The following is an 18,362-nucleotide window of genomic DNA, read 5'->3' as shown; positions in this document are numbered from 1 at the left end:
TGGTTTGTTGTTTGAGCAGGATAAATCACTTGGTCATTTTGCAGTAGGATATTGTGATTCTGACTATGCTGGTGATTTGGATAAGCGAAGATCTACAACTGGCTATTTGTTCACTTTAGTTAGTGCACCGGTTAGTTGGAAGTCTACCTTGCAGTCAACGGTAGCTTTGTCTACGACAGGGGCAGAATACATGGCCAACACTAAAGCTGTGAAGGAGGAAATTTGGCTTCATGGGTTGCTGAAAGAATTGGGTGTTGGTCAGAAACAACTTGAAGTATATTCTGACAGCCAGAGTGCTATTCATTTAGCAAAGAATCAGGTCTTTCATGCAAGGACGAAGCACATTGATGTTCGCTATCATTTTGTGCGGGAAATTCTCGAAGAAGAGGAAATTGTCATCAGAAAGGTTCGACTTTAGAGAATCCTGCAGATATGTTGACCAAGGTGGTGACGAGAGCCAAGTTTGAACATTGTTTGGACTTGGTTAATATTCTGCGAATTGGAATTGGCGCTTGACAACGCCAATATGAAAGCACCGCGAGTCGTTTGTTTGGGTGGAGAAGATTTGTGTTCGGTGGGATTTCAAATTTTGCCAAGATGGAGATTTGTTGAAGTTTGTTGCCTACAAACTTTGACTATTGTCAAAATGTAAATCCCACATCGGTTGGTAATGGAAACATTGGGGGGAATGGCTGCCTATAAAACGAGCACTCCTCCCTCATTTGTTTAGTACCTCAAATATTGTATTCTCTTCTCCGTTTAATATAATCGGGCTGTGCTGAGGGTGCTTGGAGACGTAGGCAATTCGGCCGAACTCCGTTATCAAAGTTTCGGGTGTGTTCTTTCTTTATTATTTATTTTGTTCCGCATTTATTTCTGGGTTTGCTTTTCTGCTATGATATTGTATTCAATATTATTTGCGGATTTTGTAGTAGTGTTTTGTACACTGACTAATAAATTCTGTTTGGAGTCTGATAATTAAGAGATGACAGTGTCCCCACTAGTCTTTCCAGAGAATTTATTTGGGGAAGTAATTTTATCAAGGTAGACCCCATTAGGTTAACTCTAAAATTATTGAATCGGTTCATTTCACTATTTGAGAGAAAATTTGCCCGATTTTCTCAACATGATGTTGATGCATTGCCCTCCAACAAGAAACTCAAATCATTTCATCAAGTTTCATCATAGAACTATGTTATTAGGAAGGATGTTATTTTTGAAATCTTTTAATGTCATGTTACTATTAGTTACTACTAATTCTCTATTAATCTGTGGTTTTTGGAGCATTTTTCCTTTAATTCTTGAACCAATAGATCAACTTTTGGCTGAACTTATCTTCTGTTTCAATTTATTTGTGATTGTGTGATATATGCTCTTGGCCTTGCTGTTTGAAGAATCTTGATTTGAGGCTGCTAATTTAGTTAGTCCTATGTTAGATAGAGAGAACACCAATTACTTTAATGTCTCTACATCTAGCGGGATAGAAACATTGCTGAGACAATCCGAAAAGAAATATGACTGACTCGACTATATTGGGGCAGAAAAAGAATTTGACTCGACTTGATCAGAAAAGAATATATACTGGCTTTTATTGTTTTCCAGCAAAGATGCTTGAAAATATTTGCTCGAAAACAAGCGGTTTTTTTAGTGCGTTTTCATCTCTTTCTAAGAAAATATAATTAGCCTTATATATTTTTCTTTGTTAATTATGATTACTAATTAAATAGAGAGAAAAGATCTCCTGCATAACAAATGTGAACTTGTGTGAGCGACTAATCCCACGTTGGCTAATTTCCGAAGTTTTAGATGTTTGTTAACAAACCAACAATTATCTTTCATTTATTTCCATTTCATAAATATCATTTACTTTCTTTTTTATCTTTCCCTTTTCCTTTATTTACTTTTCGTATCCTTTAGCGTATACAACTATACATCATAAATTCATAATACATGTGTTTCCCTAGGTTTTTATTATAATTTTCATATATGCTTGTTTGAGGTTGTTTTTTTAGCCTTTGTTCATATATGTTTGGAAATATGCTTATACAATTTACACTTTTTTTTCTACTTTGTTTATATCATTATACTTGATTCACTTTTTTACATGGTAGCAGTATGTAATAATTTGTTTCTTCGCATTTTAGTTGTCTCTTGATTAAATCTATGCTTTTTTAGTTGTCTCTTGATTAAAATCTATGCTTTTAATTTTATCAATTAAAAACCTTGCTTTATCATAAAATTCTCATTTTTTTTTTATTCTTTTACACTATTTTATCATCAAAAGTAGAGAGTAATAAAAAAGAATGCTATTTTACTTTTTTTCAGAAACTAACAATGAAATAGTTTAATTTAGGTGAAGAGAGAGAAAATTAATAAGAAATATTGACGTTGTGGTAGAAAAGCTTATTTACAATAAGAACAAAAGGCAGAAAAATCGAAAATGAAAAGATAAAAAAGAAATTTAATGATATTGATGGCTTGGAAAATAAAGTACCGTAATTGATTTTCTGTTGACAAGCATCTAAAATCAAGGATAATTGGCTTTCTGTTAATAAATATCTAAAATTAAGGAAATTAGCCTATGTGAGAGTATTAGTCGCTGAGCAGATCTTTTCTCATTAAATAGAAACTAAAAATAGATTGGGGGAAGAACAACAAAATTCATCGGTCTAAAAGAAGTGTCATGCAAAATTCATCACTCCACAACCCATTTATTTCTCTCCCTCTCTTCTCCCACCTACCACATTCTCTTATTCCACTCCACCTAACACATTACATTTCATTCCATATATACATAACTCTAAAGAAATTTAAAGGATTCATCTTCTCTCCTCTTCTATTCCTCTTTTTTATTAATTCGAAGAGAAAAGAGAAGCAAATTCCGTCGTCCTTTATTAATTCCACCGGTATATATAAATTACACTCATCTTCATTTATTTATCTCACTACTTTTTAGTTAACATACCATGATACCATAAGTATTTCACCATTTCCGTTTGAAAATTATATATGTATGACTATTCAATTTGATGCTTCTCGTGATAGTTTATTAAGTTGCATTTCGTCATGCATATTATGATTACTATTTAATTTGATGTAAGGCACCCAAATTTATACTCAGAATTTTAGTACGCCATTCCTACATCAAATTCATTCTCAATTTGACAGATATCTCATGGAGGAGGAAACGACAAAGGAACTACAACTAGGTCAATCTATTTCCTCAATAAATCCACTACGTCGGTTTGAGCGGTATTGGAAAAACTACACACATCACGTCACACATAGAGGTGGCCGCTGGAGCAAGGTGGCTGGCATCCGGCTGGAGGAGGTGGCGTTGGTGTTCCGGCTGGAGGAGGTGACATTGGTCCGGCCGGTGGCAAACGGAAGAGGGAGGATGATGATGTTGTCGATGATGTTTGTAAGAAATTTAGATGTTATTAGTATGTTATTGAATTTTATATCACCATTAGACATGTCAAAAGGAGTAGAGATTATCGGACAATTCTTGACCCAGCACGATATATACTAGTCGTTAGATATCGAATACCCTTAAAAATTGGGTTATTTGTCGAATGATAAGAATCACGAAATATTGTGTATGAGATATACCAATTCGATTTAGGTATATTTAGTGATTTACTTTTCATTCACAAAATTCATCCCGTCCAAAATTCAATATTCATCTGTGGTGATAGCTTCTGATTTCTGGACTATACATTTACTCTGCTTCTGCAAAATTAAATTGAGTTAATTAGGTTTCTTGTTTTACTACCGATTTTGGACAGCTGTTGTGCAAAATAAATTTGAATAATACCATAAATATGTAGAATATGCAGGTAGGTGAATTATAAAAGAGTTGTTACTTCATCTGGCTTGTCACGGGTGGATAAATTCCAAAAGATCATGTCACATATTTTTTTTTCTTTTTATTAAATACCAATATATTTGTGATATTTATATAAAATCTAATTTATTGATTTAACTACATAGACATCGTGTGAAAATTTCCTTTTATCGTTACCCATTTTGATAGGTTTAAGAGCATCCCCATCCGTGCTCTTAGCTAAGAGCACGGAAATGGACCCGGACCCACTTTTACTCCTTGTCCTTAGCTAAGAGCACAACACCCACAACCGTGCTCTTAGCTGAGGACAAGATCAAAGGTCCCACTATTCTATTATTTAATTTAAATACTTCAATTACTAAAAACATTTCTACATTATAAAAATACATTAAAAATAAAAATTATATAATTAAAATTCTAAAAAATAAAAATTACATAATTAAAATATTAAAATATAAAAATACATAATAAAAATCCTAGAAAATAAAAAAATGCATAATTAAAATGTGATTTTTGGGAAAATCCTAGAATGTAATTTTTTTTGTGTTGAAGTGAGGGTATTTATAGATGAAAATGTTAATTTTGAGAAAAAAAATTGAAAACTAAATTAAAAGTGGGTAGAAAACGGATATATTTTTTGGGTAGTGGGAAAATATATTTTTTTATTTAAAAACGTTTTTTTTAATTAATTTCGTATTTTTTTTAAGAATATAAATAAAATTTGAATAATAGCCGTTGGCGAATAAGAAGCCGCCACGTGTGCTGCTCAGCGGCACGGACGTTCTCTTAGCTAAGGGCAGCGCCGTGCCGCTGGCATGGACGGACGAGCTCTATCGGCGGACGGACGAGCTCGTGCTCAGCGGCACGGACGGACGCCACCGCTGCGGATGCTCCAACAAATATAAATCAACAAATTAATTTTGATCTAGAATGGACGCCACTGCTGCGGACGGACGCCACCACTGTTGATCTAGAATTTTGTGACTAAACCAACAAATATAAATCAGAATTCCAAACTCCATAGTATTTAATTTTGTCAAATTAATTTTGATTTTGACTTTCACTATACAATTGCAAAATATTGAAAAGTTAATGAATACACGTAACTATCCCAATAAGGATATAACATCAGATTGTTTAGCACGAGTGCTATATTGATAACTCATAACTTAATTGGTAACTACAATTAAATAATAGCCATTAGATATTCAAATTAAGGGCTTAGATCATTAATTCTTAAATGTCAATACGATCAACGAAAAACGTCAATAAAGTCATATAATTAATTCTAAAAAATATCAATAGGGGTATTAATGTCAATTAACTACATGTTTAGTTATAATTAACTTTTAAAAGAAATCCCAAAACTTTAAATTCATATAACATATAACAAATTAAAGATAATTTCATAAGAATTCCAACGATATACTACATGCATATGTTCCGACGTCAAAATTTGAAAAAAAATTCAAAATTTTTTAATTTTTTCGTACAAGCAGAAATGTTAACATACTATATAAAATATGTCAATATAATACATGTAGATAGTCAATATAAGCAATGAGTTAACATTCTTAAAGCATTGTATTGACATTCTCAAAGCATTGTGTTGATATTTTCGGAACACTATATTGACATTTTCATCCAAAACCCTAATTTGGAGTTTTTTTTTTTATCTTTTTCGATTTAATTAATAAAAACAAAAATTACACGTGACAAATTGTAGACCATACGTTTTCTACAATCCTATGGCCTTAAATTAGTTGTAGTTAGCAATTAAATGATGAGTTAGCAATTGAGCACTCCCCTGTTTAGTAGATCCGAGATAAGAAAATAACTCAATAAGCATAGGCTATAATAAATTTTTGGCACATCTATGGCCTACGTAACTGACTTTATTTTTTTTTTTATCCCTAATAATTTTCCTTTCTATTCCTATAACTGTTTCTATAAATCTATTTCATTGAATCACAAAACAAAACCCCCAAATTTGAAGTTGATTCGAAATTAGGTTAAAGAGATGGAGAAGAAGAAGGGGTTCTCCTGCAGAAAACCGCCACTCCATCCCCGTCTCGGCTCAACTCGGCTCTGGATTTCCGATCAAATGCGCAGTAGCAAGAACGATATGCATGTAAAGACGATGGCTGGGATATTTGCGACTATGGTAAAGGGAAGGTACAATCTTCACGAAAATTGGTCAAATGATTATACGTTAGATCTCGCGGAATTTGTTGTAAACAAGGTTCGAGCTACGCCATCTGATAAGAGATGCGAATATGACGATCGTCCTTATGAGGATTCGCCTAATCATCCTTTTCCCTTCCCAGAGGATTCACCTTCACGTTTAGTGTATGACAGTGGTAGGTCATTCCCACTAATCGTCCAACTTGCATGCGAATTCAAGCAACTGTGGTGGCCTCATGGTTTTACACATGATCTCGTTCAATTAGCCGTAATGAAGCTTCAATCATCCACCAAGCCACTTGATGCCGATGCATTGCCCTCGAAGAAGAAACTCAAATCAGTTTCCCTATCATAGAACAAGACTACTATCGTGTTTTCGTTATATCATGAAAATGTTATGTTATTAGGATGTTGAATATATTAAAGTCATGTTATTAGTTATTCGTATTGTTTGCTGTTAATTCTCTATTAATCTATGATTCTTGAAACATAGAGCAACTGTTGGCAGTTTATTTGTGATTATTCACAAGTGTTCATGTTTCATATATTCTTGACCTTGTTGTTTGAGAATCTTAGTTTTTGGCTCTCTATAGTTTTTGTTTGAGAACACCATTTACTTTAATATCTCCATACATATTTTTGAGGTAAGCAGTATTCTTATCAGTTCAAGATTCTCAGCCTTTTACTTTAAAAGTTTGGTGTTGTTTTAGGTTGTAATACAAGTTGATCTTTGAGGTATCCTAAAATCTGATGAAAATTTATAGCCATACAGAGATCCAACCATTTAGCCGATTGGAAACGAGTAATTTCTTATTCTTTCCATTAAACAAGTTGAGTTTATTTGTGATACAGATATGCATATTGCGGGATATGCATACTTAGTCAGGATTAGTTAGGATTTGATTAGATATTATTTCTTAATTTATTTGTTTAGTTAGTTAGTTGTTAGTAGGTTTGAATTTTGAACTAAGTTAGTTTGCAGATTTCTCTCATTTCGTAGGCTCTTAAGTGGTGAAAACCATCTTTTGAGAGATCAATATTTTGGACGTGGCCTCCTGCGTGAGGATTGGCCTCCATTGTGAGGATTATTTTCTTGTATTGTTTTAGTTAGGTTAGTTCCATTCAGTTCATCTTGTTCTTTCAATTTTATAGTTCGTTCCCCAGTTTATGTTCATGTTTATGTCTTGTTCATCTGTCTCCGGCCTTTACTCCCGTCAATTTGTATGACCGTTGAGTGATTTTTTTATGTTAATTTGTGACATTTTCACACTTGAATTTAAATAATTCCCTTATGTGAGGAATATTTATGTGACTCTGAGTACAATAAATTAAATAAATAAAAAAGATGTGGGCCACACAGTTTAAATTATATAGTACTCCAAAGGATCTTGAGCCCAAATTAAATTTATTATATCCCATCATTTGAGCCCAAAAAGTTCATTTGTTTTTTCAGCTGCAGGAAAATAAATTCGCAAAAGATTCGTAATCTTCCCTATTCACGCGTTTAGCCTCTCCAATCTGCATAATCACGCTCCAAAATTAGTGCAGTCAACCAAATCTCTCAACCTTTAATTCCAAATTAATTGGAAATAAATCACCAAAATTAATTCACTCCTAATCTCGGTTATAACCTAACCTAATCATACAGCCGCTCCTCACATTCATAAATCACGTCTCACCCTCACATATTATTTCTCTGTAATCTGCAATTCATTCTCAACAACTCTCAAAGCAAAGCTTTATCAGTGTTCGAGGGAGAGTATAAAAAGTATATTCAACTTTTATTACTTTTTAGGCCACTAATATTTTTTGTGGGCCTTGTTTCAATTATTTGAATTTGGAGCCTAGTTTGGGGCCGATGTGAAATTCATGTACCTGAGGCTGTTTTAAAACAATTATTTGGAAATGGAATGAATGTAGTTAATTAAATTAAATCATCGTGAGCCGATTTATCTATTCTCAAAAATTGTAGGGGAAGTGAGCGGGCGGCAAAACTAAGTTTCTAATTGTAAAAATTCTTAATCAAAAGTCGTAGGATTCATGCATTTTATTTATTTATTTGATTCTGTGTGTTGATCTGAGTGTTATTTCAAATTTTAAAGGTGCTCCCTTGCAAGTGAATCGTGATCGCAAGGGAAAGAATTGAATTAAGGATTAAGCACTCGAGGTGACTTTCTTTTAAATAAGGACAATGTCTTAACTATTTTTATCGATAGAATGAATTGGGAATATGTTTATTATGCCGTATTTTGGTTTTAACGTGTCTATCTGAAATGACTTTGCCATATACTCCCTCCGTCCCTAAAAAATATGCACATTTTCATTTTTAGTCTGTCCCACAAGAATATGCACTTTCTAATTTCAGAAAGTCTTTTCTCTCTAATGAGCCTGAACTCATTCTCCACTAACAATACTTTATTTATTTTTTCTTTCTACACCTCTCTTACTTTACCAATTTTACATTAAAATTCGTACCGACCCCAAAAAGCATATTCTTTGGGGACGGAGGGAGTATTATTTAAATCGAATTCAGATTCTTGTAGTGCTGCAAACCCTACTTGGATTAGTGTACACCTATGGTAGACAATGTGCCATCTTATGGGTTGGCCAGTCTAGTGACTTGGATTGTCGCCACAGTCTATGTCATATATGTGCAAATATGGTTGACGTCTATGGGATATTGGCTGCGCAGCCGTGATTTTGAATGATGAAGTATTCTGGTGTCTAAGCCTTGTAAAGCTAAAAACCCGATGGTTACTTGATAATGACAAGATAAATATTTTTGATAACTGCGTTTTTGACATAATTTATAGTACTCAGCTCTGTATGTGTTTTCCTTATGTGTAGGTTGAGTGACGATGAGCTTGGGATGGTGTTGAACTTAATTTGAAGTCTTGCTAGTTATTATTTGAATTCCGAGTGTCGTCACTCTTTCTCATGAACGCTTCAGTTGAATTATGACTATTTTTCACAATTATATTTTTAATCCCTTTTACAATTGGATTATTAATTATGATTACTGTTGTCTTTGGATTTAAATGTTAATTACGTTACATTGATTTTTCCTCTATTATTGGAATATTATATGTATTGGTCTAACTCTTTATTGAAACCCTAATAGATCTCCCATTCTTAAAGTTCCATTAATCGCGACTACCCGCATTTATTAACCATAGAAAAGGCAGGCATGACAAGAACCATTTGTAAAATCTATTTAAAATATATCCGTTCTCCGTTGACCATCGATGAACTGATCGGATTAACCACCCAAAATTTGTTTCGTAAATATGTATTGAGTAGAGGCAAAATCTTCAGTAACGTCCGGACAATAGTCCTATAGTAGTACGTAGTATTTGGTAGTAACATACGTGCAATATAGAGTAATAGAATTCATAAATTAACAAGCGTAGAACGGTTTTAATTAATTGTAAATTATAGTAAAAAAAGTTTAATCACTTAAACGAGTGTATTCAAAGTTCTGAATTTGCAAACACTAACTAATTCAATAAGAGAATTTCGATTTATGAAATATGAGGTGAAACATTTAATTAATGTTTTACGAAGTACTTTTTTATTAGTAGAGAATTTGTTTAGTTGTAAGATTTTATTTGTTTTGGTTCTTTTATGTTTTACACAAAATATTTTGAGTAATCAAGTCTTGAAATTTAAGCAACATTTTTTGAACTTTAATCAAGTCTAATGGCTATTGGATACACATACTTGACCGTTGATTAAAAAGAGTATAACCATTTGAGAATAACGTCTATTCCTTGCAATAGAGAACACACTACCTTTTCATCTCTTTTCCTTCGGTCGTCCAATGGGATATTTTTGATGTCGCACCTGATCAATCAAACACACACACACACACACACACATTCTATATAATCTTCTTTATCCAATAAAAATATGAATATTTGAAATAACACAAAAATTAATACACAATTGTTAAAGTAAAAGAAAGGGGGAGAAAAATAGTTAAAGTTGTGTTAGTGGATAATGTGACTGATACTATTATTAGTGTTTAACAAGTTGTAATGGTGGGTCATAGTGGTATAAGTTATAAATAAATTAATATATACGAGTAGTGAGTTGGAGATAACTTTTCATAAATATTACCGGTATATATAACGAATATTACTGATATATACGAATATTACATGTATATGTTACCGAACATAATGAATATTACCAAAAACAATTAATGAAGATACCGGTATAACCGTAGAGTGTATCGAAGTTCGGTATGCCATCCTGGTAAGGTATACCAAAATTCGGTACAATATATCGAAATATTGATACGGTAACAATAGTTATATTATCCATACTGAAAGTTTGGTATCTTGTAAAATTAAAAAGTTTGGTATACGTAAGTGGGATGATGATGTTGTTGAAATTGTTACCAAGAAACTCAAGCGGAATTAAGTATGTTATTGAACTCTCTACCTTAATTTCTAATTTCGTCTAGTATCTTTTGTTTTCGTATGTAGTCGAACTTGAATGTATTCCATCTTAGCATCTTTGTTTTTGAATGTTGTGTATAGTCGAACTTGGAAACTAACTACCTTTTTCTAAATAATTTTCAAACAACGCAACAGAAAATAGAAATAAAAATGCTTAATAAGTCCTAAACATGCAGCTTAACATGAAATTGCATATCAAACCCGGGAAATAAGTAGAAACATAAAAACCAAACCAACTAAACATCATCAAACCCTAAAATTACTGAATCTTGGGCTTCTTTGAAGGAGGGCCACCATCGTCATCTGCAACTCCATCCTCCTCGGCTTTAGCCGACGAGCCTGCCGCGCCACCATCCTTGAGTTCCGGTTGGGCAGCTCATCCCCATCCTTCACCACCCTTGATGGGCCAGCTCCAGTAGTAGGTAGGCCCCATTCTCCGGTAGGAATTCCCATTGCTTGTGCCTTCTCCTTGTAGAGAGATAGAAAGAGTCCCAAAGCCCTCTCCGGGGTACTGTGTACGTGGAGATCCGGTGGGATATTGTTCATTTTTTTCTCAACCTAATCCGGTGATACAGTTCATTTTTGTTGCTGGGGTTGAAGGTGGTCAGGGTGTTGCTGGTGTTGGAGGTGATTAGGGTTCTGTTGGTGTTGTTGGTTAGGAACTGGCAAACGAAAGAGGAAGGATGATGATGCCGTTGACGTTGTTGGTAAGAAACTTAGACGATATTAGTATGTTAATGAATTTGTCAATATCTTTTCTTAGTTTATTTAGTCGAACTTAACGCATATCATCTAATTAGTAGCATTTTTGTTTTCGAACTACAACACTTCGGATTTACTAAAGAATTTCTTTAGTTTTCTATTTAAGTATTCTTACTAATTGATTTGTTATAACAATTATGATGCTTAGATACGTTAGCAACTTCACAATTATGAACAAAAAAACAGTACAAATGCCGAAATTGATAAAATTATGTATCTTTGAAATTGAAACTCATTAGAAGAATTTACTCCACTTATTTCTCAAATCACAAATGCCGAAATTGATAAAATTTGTTCTGTACTTTAGATGTTTTTAATTCGGTCATTTAGAAATTACCGTAACAGTCAAAAAATAAATCTTATAGAATAAAACTCAGATTGAACCAGCACGCAAATCATTTTAGTCATGTTTCTTTCATCCAAATAGAATAGCATAAAACATAGGTACCCAATTACATGAACATCTTAAATGACTATTTACTCCCTTGGCGTGGGGGAGAACCTCGCGGTTGAGCTTCCGGCTTTGGTCCTTCATCAGCTTTAATCATGTTGTGCAAGATAATACACGTGTATATGATGTCGGCGATATTCTTAACGTATCACAGCCGAGACGGGGCCTTCACAATGTTGAATCGGGCTTGAAGCACACCAAAAGCTCTTTCGACATCTTTCCGAGCAGCCTCTTGCCGCTGTGCAAAAAGAACCCATCTCGGGTCTTGCGGATTGCTGAACGTCTTTACGAAAGTCGACCACCTTGGGTAGACATCGGCGAGATAGTAACCCATGTGGTATGCATTTCCGTTGACGGTGAAGTCGATCACCGATGCTACACCATTCAAAACATCATTGAAGAGTGGTAAAGAATAGAGCACGTTCAAGTCGTTGTTGGATCCGGCAACACCGAAATATGCATGCCGAATCCAAAGGCGGTAGTCGGCGACCGCTTCAAGGATAAGCGTTGGGCCGCCGCCTTTGTGGCCGCTTAAGTATTGCCCCCTCCAAGCAGTCAGCCAATTATTCCACTTCCAATGCATGGAGTCAATGCTGCTAAGCATACCGGGAAAACCGTGGACCGTTTCGTGAAGATGAAACAATCGTTGACAATCTTCGGCGGTGGGTGCCCGAAGTAATTCCTCACCGAATGCAGAACGAACGTTGTTGCAAAAATTTTTGAGGCATAGGATTCCAGGTGACTCACCCACATGCAAATACTCTTCGAAGAGGTCAGTCCTTTGCCCAGTAGTAAGTTGTCGGATGGCACAATTACACTTCTGCAACGCCAAGAGACTTTGTCGACCGGTTGCGTCTCTACGTGATTGAAAGTATTCAACACGGGCGGACAATGTGTTGACAAAATGCATAAACAACCGTTTTGACATGAGAAAACGGCGCCGAAAGTAATCTTCCGAAAACCGCGGCTAGTCAGAAAAATAGTCGGCAACGAGCCTTTCGTTAGCTCCCTCCCGGTTACGAGGGATGTAGCGGCGAATTGATCTAGTTGGTCGAGGAGGAGGGGCGGGGGCAGCGGCGGCGACATAGGCTTCATAGGCGGCACGATATTGTTCATAATATTCTTGTGCTTCGTGCTCCGCTTCCGCAATGATATCGGTGAAATCCATTTTTAAAATTTTTTAGAGAGGGTTTGAGTGAGAGAGAAAGATGTAGATGGGTTGTATGGAAAAATATGAATGGGTGACAGTTTGATGTGGAAAATGGATGATGAATGTGTGTATTTATAGATGATTTTTGGATTTTAAAATTTAAGAAAAAAACAAATAAATTTCAAAAAAGGTAATAAAATGGCTATATTTTTGGGAATCTGGAAATATTTTTTTTTTAATTTTTGGTATTATTTTTTATTTTTTTAATATAAAGAAAAGAAAATCTAACGGAAACGAACGTGCCACGTCGCCTACTCAGCGGCACGAACGTGCACGATGCATCGAGCAGCACCGTGGTCTTGTAGAATAAACTAGCTTAGATAAGTACCTTGGAGGAATAAACTAGCTGCTCTCCTATGGATTTGTAGAAATTCTTAATTAGCCTCACAAAAGATATAAATAGAACGTCTATTTAAAATATTTACATTCGATGAACTAATCGAACAATAGTCCCAATTAGTAGTAGCATGGAGAATTTGGCAGTAACGTGAATTATAGGAATAATGGAATTCATTAATTAACAAACTTAGAGCAGTTTTAATTAATTGTGGATTATAATAAAAATTGTTGATCAAAAAAACGTGTGTATTTAAAGTTCTGAATTTGGGAACACTAACTAATTCAACAAGAGAATTATGATTTATGAAATATGAGGTGAAACATTAAATTAATGTTTTACGGAGTATACTGTTTTATAGTAGTAGCAAATTGGTTTAATTGTAAGATTTGTTTTGGTTATTTTATGTTTCACCCAAAATATGTTGAGTGATCAAGTCTTGGAAGCTACGCAACATTAATGACTGGAGAATTACATAGACCGTTGGGTAAATAGTACATTTGAAGAGCATGTGATACTGACACAAGTAAACAACTATTACACACACATATATACTCAAGGCGTGTTCACTTTGGCTTTTCCCCAAAGCCGACAATTTAAAGAATTGAATTCTTCCCAAGATTTGAAGCAGATTTGGAAGTAATTTATGGAATGGCCGTTTTGTTCAATTTGCATCAAATGAATCCAAATCAGGTGTGCACAGTAGATCGCGGTCAATGTTTTGACCTAATTGTAGTTGGTAAATGTCGAAATTACCCCAAGCTCTAATTTCCCCAAATTAAAGCTCTAATTTAACCGGGAAGCGTTGTCATTTTATTTTTCCCCAAATATTTGGTGGGAATCATCTTTTCAGTTCTACAACCTCGATATATAATGCCACATAGGGGTTTTCGGTTCATTTTTGTCTCTTCGAGTTGCTATAGTCCAGGTATTGTCTCTTTGAATTACTATAATGGCATATAAGGGTTTTCGGTTCATTTGATTACAATTTATTTTGTGTATTTGTATTCATCAATGTCTCAAGTAATTCGCAATGTTGTATCCGGTCTCAGCGGCAGCTCTACACAAGGTTGGTATCCTTCTTCGTCTAGTTTGGGGACCTAAGGCTATTGTGTCTAAAACTAACGGTCCATCTTTGTCAAAACAGGGAGCTCTGAACAGGTGAGGCAGAAGTACCGAAAGGGCGAGCGAAGTCGGCGTATGTGGAATGCCCGGGAAGAAGAGGTATTGGTTGCTTCATTATTGGATCTTACTGCACGCGGATGGAGATCAGACAATGGTTTCAGGATCAGCTATCTCCAACGCATCGAAGATGACCTTCGTAAGGAATTTCCCAATATCGACCTGAAGGGTACGCCCCATGTTGTCTCGAAGATCACTGCTTGGAAGACCAACTTCAATAGTCTCTGGAACATGCTTTCAAGGACTGGCGTAGCCTTCAATCCAGACGGTAACCACAAGATCGACTGCAGTGACGAGCAATGAGAACAGATTGTGGCTTTAAGTAGTATCTATTCAATCATGGTTTTTATGTGTGTTTCATTTGCATTTGTGATATGTTATGGTTGTCGTCTGTGGGTGGTTTGGTCTTGAGTTGTTGAGAATTGCATCGTGTTTGAGTTATTCATTATTTGTTGCCAACTGCCTTATAAATCATGGGAGAGCTGTGTACATATGTTGTAGGCTGATAAGAATGTCAAGTTCATGCGCCCCGAATCATGGCCACTGTATGATGTCTGGACTCAAATCTTCGGCAAAGATCGTGCTACTGGAGTTGTAAGTGAAGACTTTGTTGATGGGGCGAATGCATTGAGGATTGAGAATGCGGCTCGGTATAATCATTCCAATAATGATCCATCGAACGACTACGTTGGATGCGAATAATTAACTCATTGTTCTATTTATTTCAAATACCAATGCCATTAGAATTCATTTTACATATCAAATAGTAGGATGAATTTAATTCATTAATTTATTTATCTATGTTGGGATATTAGGTCTTCTTGACCATATTAAAAATTTATTTACACTAATGTTATTAGGATAATTTTGCGAATCAAATAGTTTAATAAAAATAATTCACTAGTTAATCTATCTATTTTGTGATATAATCTTAAGCACGTAAAAACGAATTTAATAAAACACTAATGTCACTAGGTATTTTTTACAAACCAATAATTGGATGAAAATAATTCAGTGTTTGATCTACCCTTTTTCTTATTAGGTCTTAACTCTGGAGCACATTAAAAGATTTTTTTTAATCAAACACTAATGTTATTACAATTCTTTTTAAAATAAAATAGTTGGATGAGAGTAATTAGCTAACTGAACTATTTATTTTGTGATATTAGATCTTAATCACGTTAAAAATATCATTTAACCAAGCACTAATGTCATTAGAATTTCTATAACAATTTAAATAGATGGATGAAAATAATCACTAGTATATCTATAATATATATTGCGATATTAGATCTTGTCCGCATTAAACAATTTATAAAATTCAATTATTGGGCAAGAAAATTTCAATAATTAATCTGACCATCTTATGATATTAAAATTTAAGCACATTTAAATTATAACTTAATCAAACTTTAATTTCATTATTAATTTTTTACTAATAGTTAGATGAAAATAATTCAACGGTTATTCTATTAGTAGTTTTGTAAAGATAGAGAGCTTAATCACATTCAAATTATTATAATTTAACTAACTTCATTCAAATTCTTATTTAATCAACCACCAATTTCATTAAAAAATTTCCTTACTAATCAAATAGTTGGATGAAAGTTAAGTTGACTATTCAATTAAACAATTAAGTTTAGTACCCCGTATTAGATTTAACTGAATAAATTAAACATTAAATTAAATTGGTATTTAGATTTGATTCAAGTTATTTTATATCCAATTGTATCAATTGTATATTTAGTTTGATAAAATAAAATCAATCAATTGAATGCTAAGGTTAATTGAACCAAATTTTAGATTTAAAGCAATTGAGTATTCAATTTATCTACTCAAATAACTCAATCAAATATTAGATTAATTTGATACACTCATTTTAATTGTTCTTTGACCCTAAATTAAATATGGGATTTTAATTGCATTTTATATCCAATTGATCAATTGGAAATATTTTGACATTTGATTCAAATTATCTTATACTTATTGTGCTGAAAATATATTCATTCTAATTGGGATTTATGGATTAAGATAGTGCTAAATATAAGCTTGAGCATTTGTTTTTCTTTAAATTATGCCCAAGAGTACTTCAATAAATGTTTTTGTTTGTTTGTTCGAAAGCATATATTCAGCTTTTAATCCAATATCCACGGAAGATGATACTACTATAAAATTGCCACAACGAGAAATGAAACAAAAAAAAAGAAGAAAAACAAATAATGAACTCATTTAGACATTTATTAAAACACATATACATTCCCTACTTCTTATCCTAAATCTATCCAATTTTTGTTTTTACATAATCTATCCAGCAACTTAACATCAAACCTAATAACTTAACATTAAACCCAACAACTTAACATCTAACCTAAACAACATAACTTTAAACCCAACAACTTAACATCAAGCCTCAACAACTTAACATTAAACCCAACAACTTAACATCAAACCTAAACAACTTAACATTAAACCCAACAACTTAACATCAAACCTAAACAACTTAACATTAAACCCAACAACTTAACATCAAACCTAAACAACTTAACATTAAACCCAGCAACATAACATCAAACCTAAACAACTTAACATTAAACCCAGCAACTTAACATCAAATCCAAACAACTTAACGTCAAACCCAGCAACTTAACATCAAACTCCAACAACTTAACATCAAACCCAACAACTTAACATCAAACCTAAACAACTTAACATTAAACCCAACAACTTAACATCAAACCTAAACAACTTAACGTTAAACCCAACGATTTAACATCAAACCTAAACAACTTAACGGTAAACTCATCAACTTAACATCAAACCTAAACAACTTAACGTTAAACCCAACAAGTTAACATCAAACATAAATAACTTAACATTAAACCCAGAAAGTTAACATCAAACCTAAATAACTTAACGTTAAACCCAGTAACTTAACATCAAACCTAAAACAACTTAACGTTAAACCCAGCAAGTTAACATCAAACCTAAAACAACTTAAAGTTAAACCCAGCAAGTTAACATCAAACCTAAATAACTTAATATGAACACAACAACTTAACATCAAACCTAAACAACTTAACATTAAACCCAGCAACTTAACATAAACCTAAACAACTTAACATAAAACCCAGCAACTTAACATCAAACCTAAACAACTTAACGTTAAACCCAACAACTTAACATCAAACCTAAACAACTTAACGTTAAACCCAACAACTTAACATCAAAACCAACAACTTAACATCAAACTTAAACAACTTAACATCAAACCCAACAACTTAACATCAAACCTAAACAACTTAACGTTAAACCCAGCAAGTTAACATCAAACCTAAATAACTTAACATTAAACCCAGCAAGTTAACATCAAACCTAAAAAACTTAACGTTAAACCCAGCAACTTAACATCAAACCTAAAACAACTTAACGTTAAACCCAGCAAGTCAACATCAAACCTAAAACAACTTAAAGTTAAACCCAGCAAGTTAACATCAAACCTAAATAACTCAATATGAACACAACAACTTAACATCAAACCTAAACAACTTAACATTAAACCCAGCAACTTAACATAAACCTAAACAACTTAACATCAAACCTAAACAACTTAACGTTAAACCCAACAACTTAACATCAAATCTAAACAACTTAACGTTAAACCCAACAACTTAACATCAAACCTAAATAACTTAACGTTAAACTCGGCAACATAACATCAAACCTAAACAACTTAACGTTAAACCCAACAAGTTAACATCAAAGCTAAACAAATTATCGTTAAGCCCAACAACTTAACATCAAACCTAAACAACTTAACATTAAACTCAGCAATTTAACATCAAACTTAAACAACTTAACACTAAACCCAACAACTTAACATCAAACCTAAACAACTTAACATTAAACCCATCAACTTAACATCAAAT

The 18,362-nt window shown here is 33.5% G+C and overlaps 1 long non-coding RNA gene across 1 annotated transcript; it reads left to right on the top strand.

Moving 5' to 3' along the window:
• The first annotated feature begins 2,335 nt into the window (after positions 1 to 2,335).
• Positions 2,336 to 3,658, top strand: LOC125202566. The gene is made up of 2 exons (XR_007173117.1): positions 2,336 to 2,906; positions 3,169 to 3,658. It is a non-coding gene; the product is annotated as an uncharacterized LOC125202566 (long non-coding RNA).
• Positions 3,659 to 18,362: the final 14,704 nt, after the last annotated feature.

This window comes from Salvia hispanica, chromosome 1 (assembly GCF_023119035.1).
Source record: "Salvia hispanica cultivar TCC Black 2014 chromosome 1, UniMelb_Shisp_WGS_1.0, whole genome shotgun sequence".
NCBI lineage: Eukaryota > Viridiplantae > Streptophyta > Magnoliopsida > Lamiales > Lamiaceae > Salvia > Salvia hispanica.
Note: the sequence above shows the minus strand (reverse complement) of the source record. Positions and strands in the feature narration are given on the sequence as shown.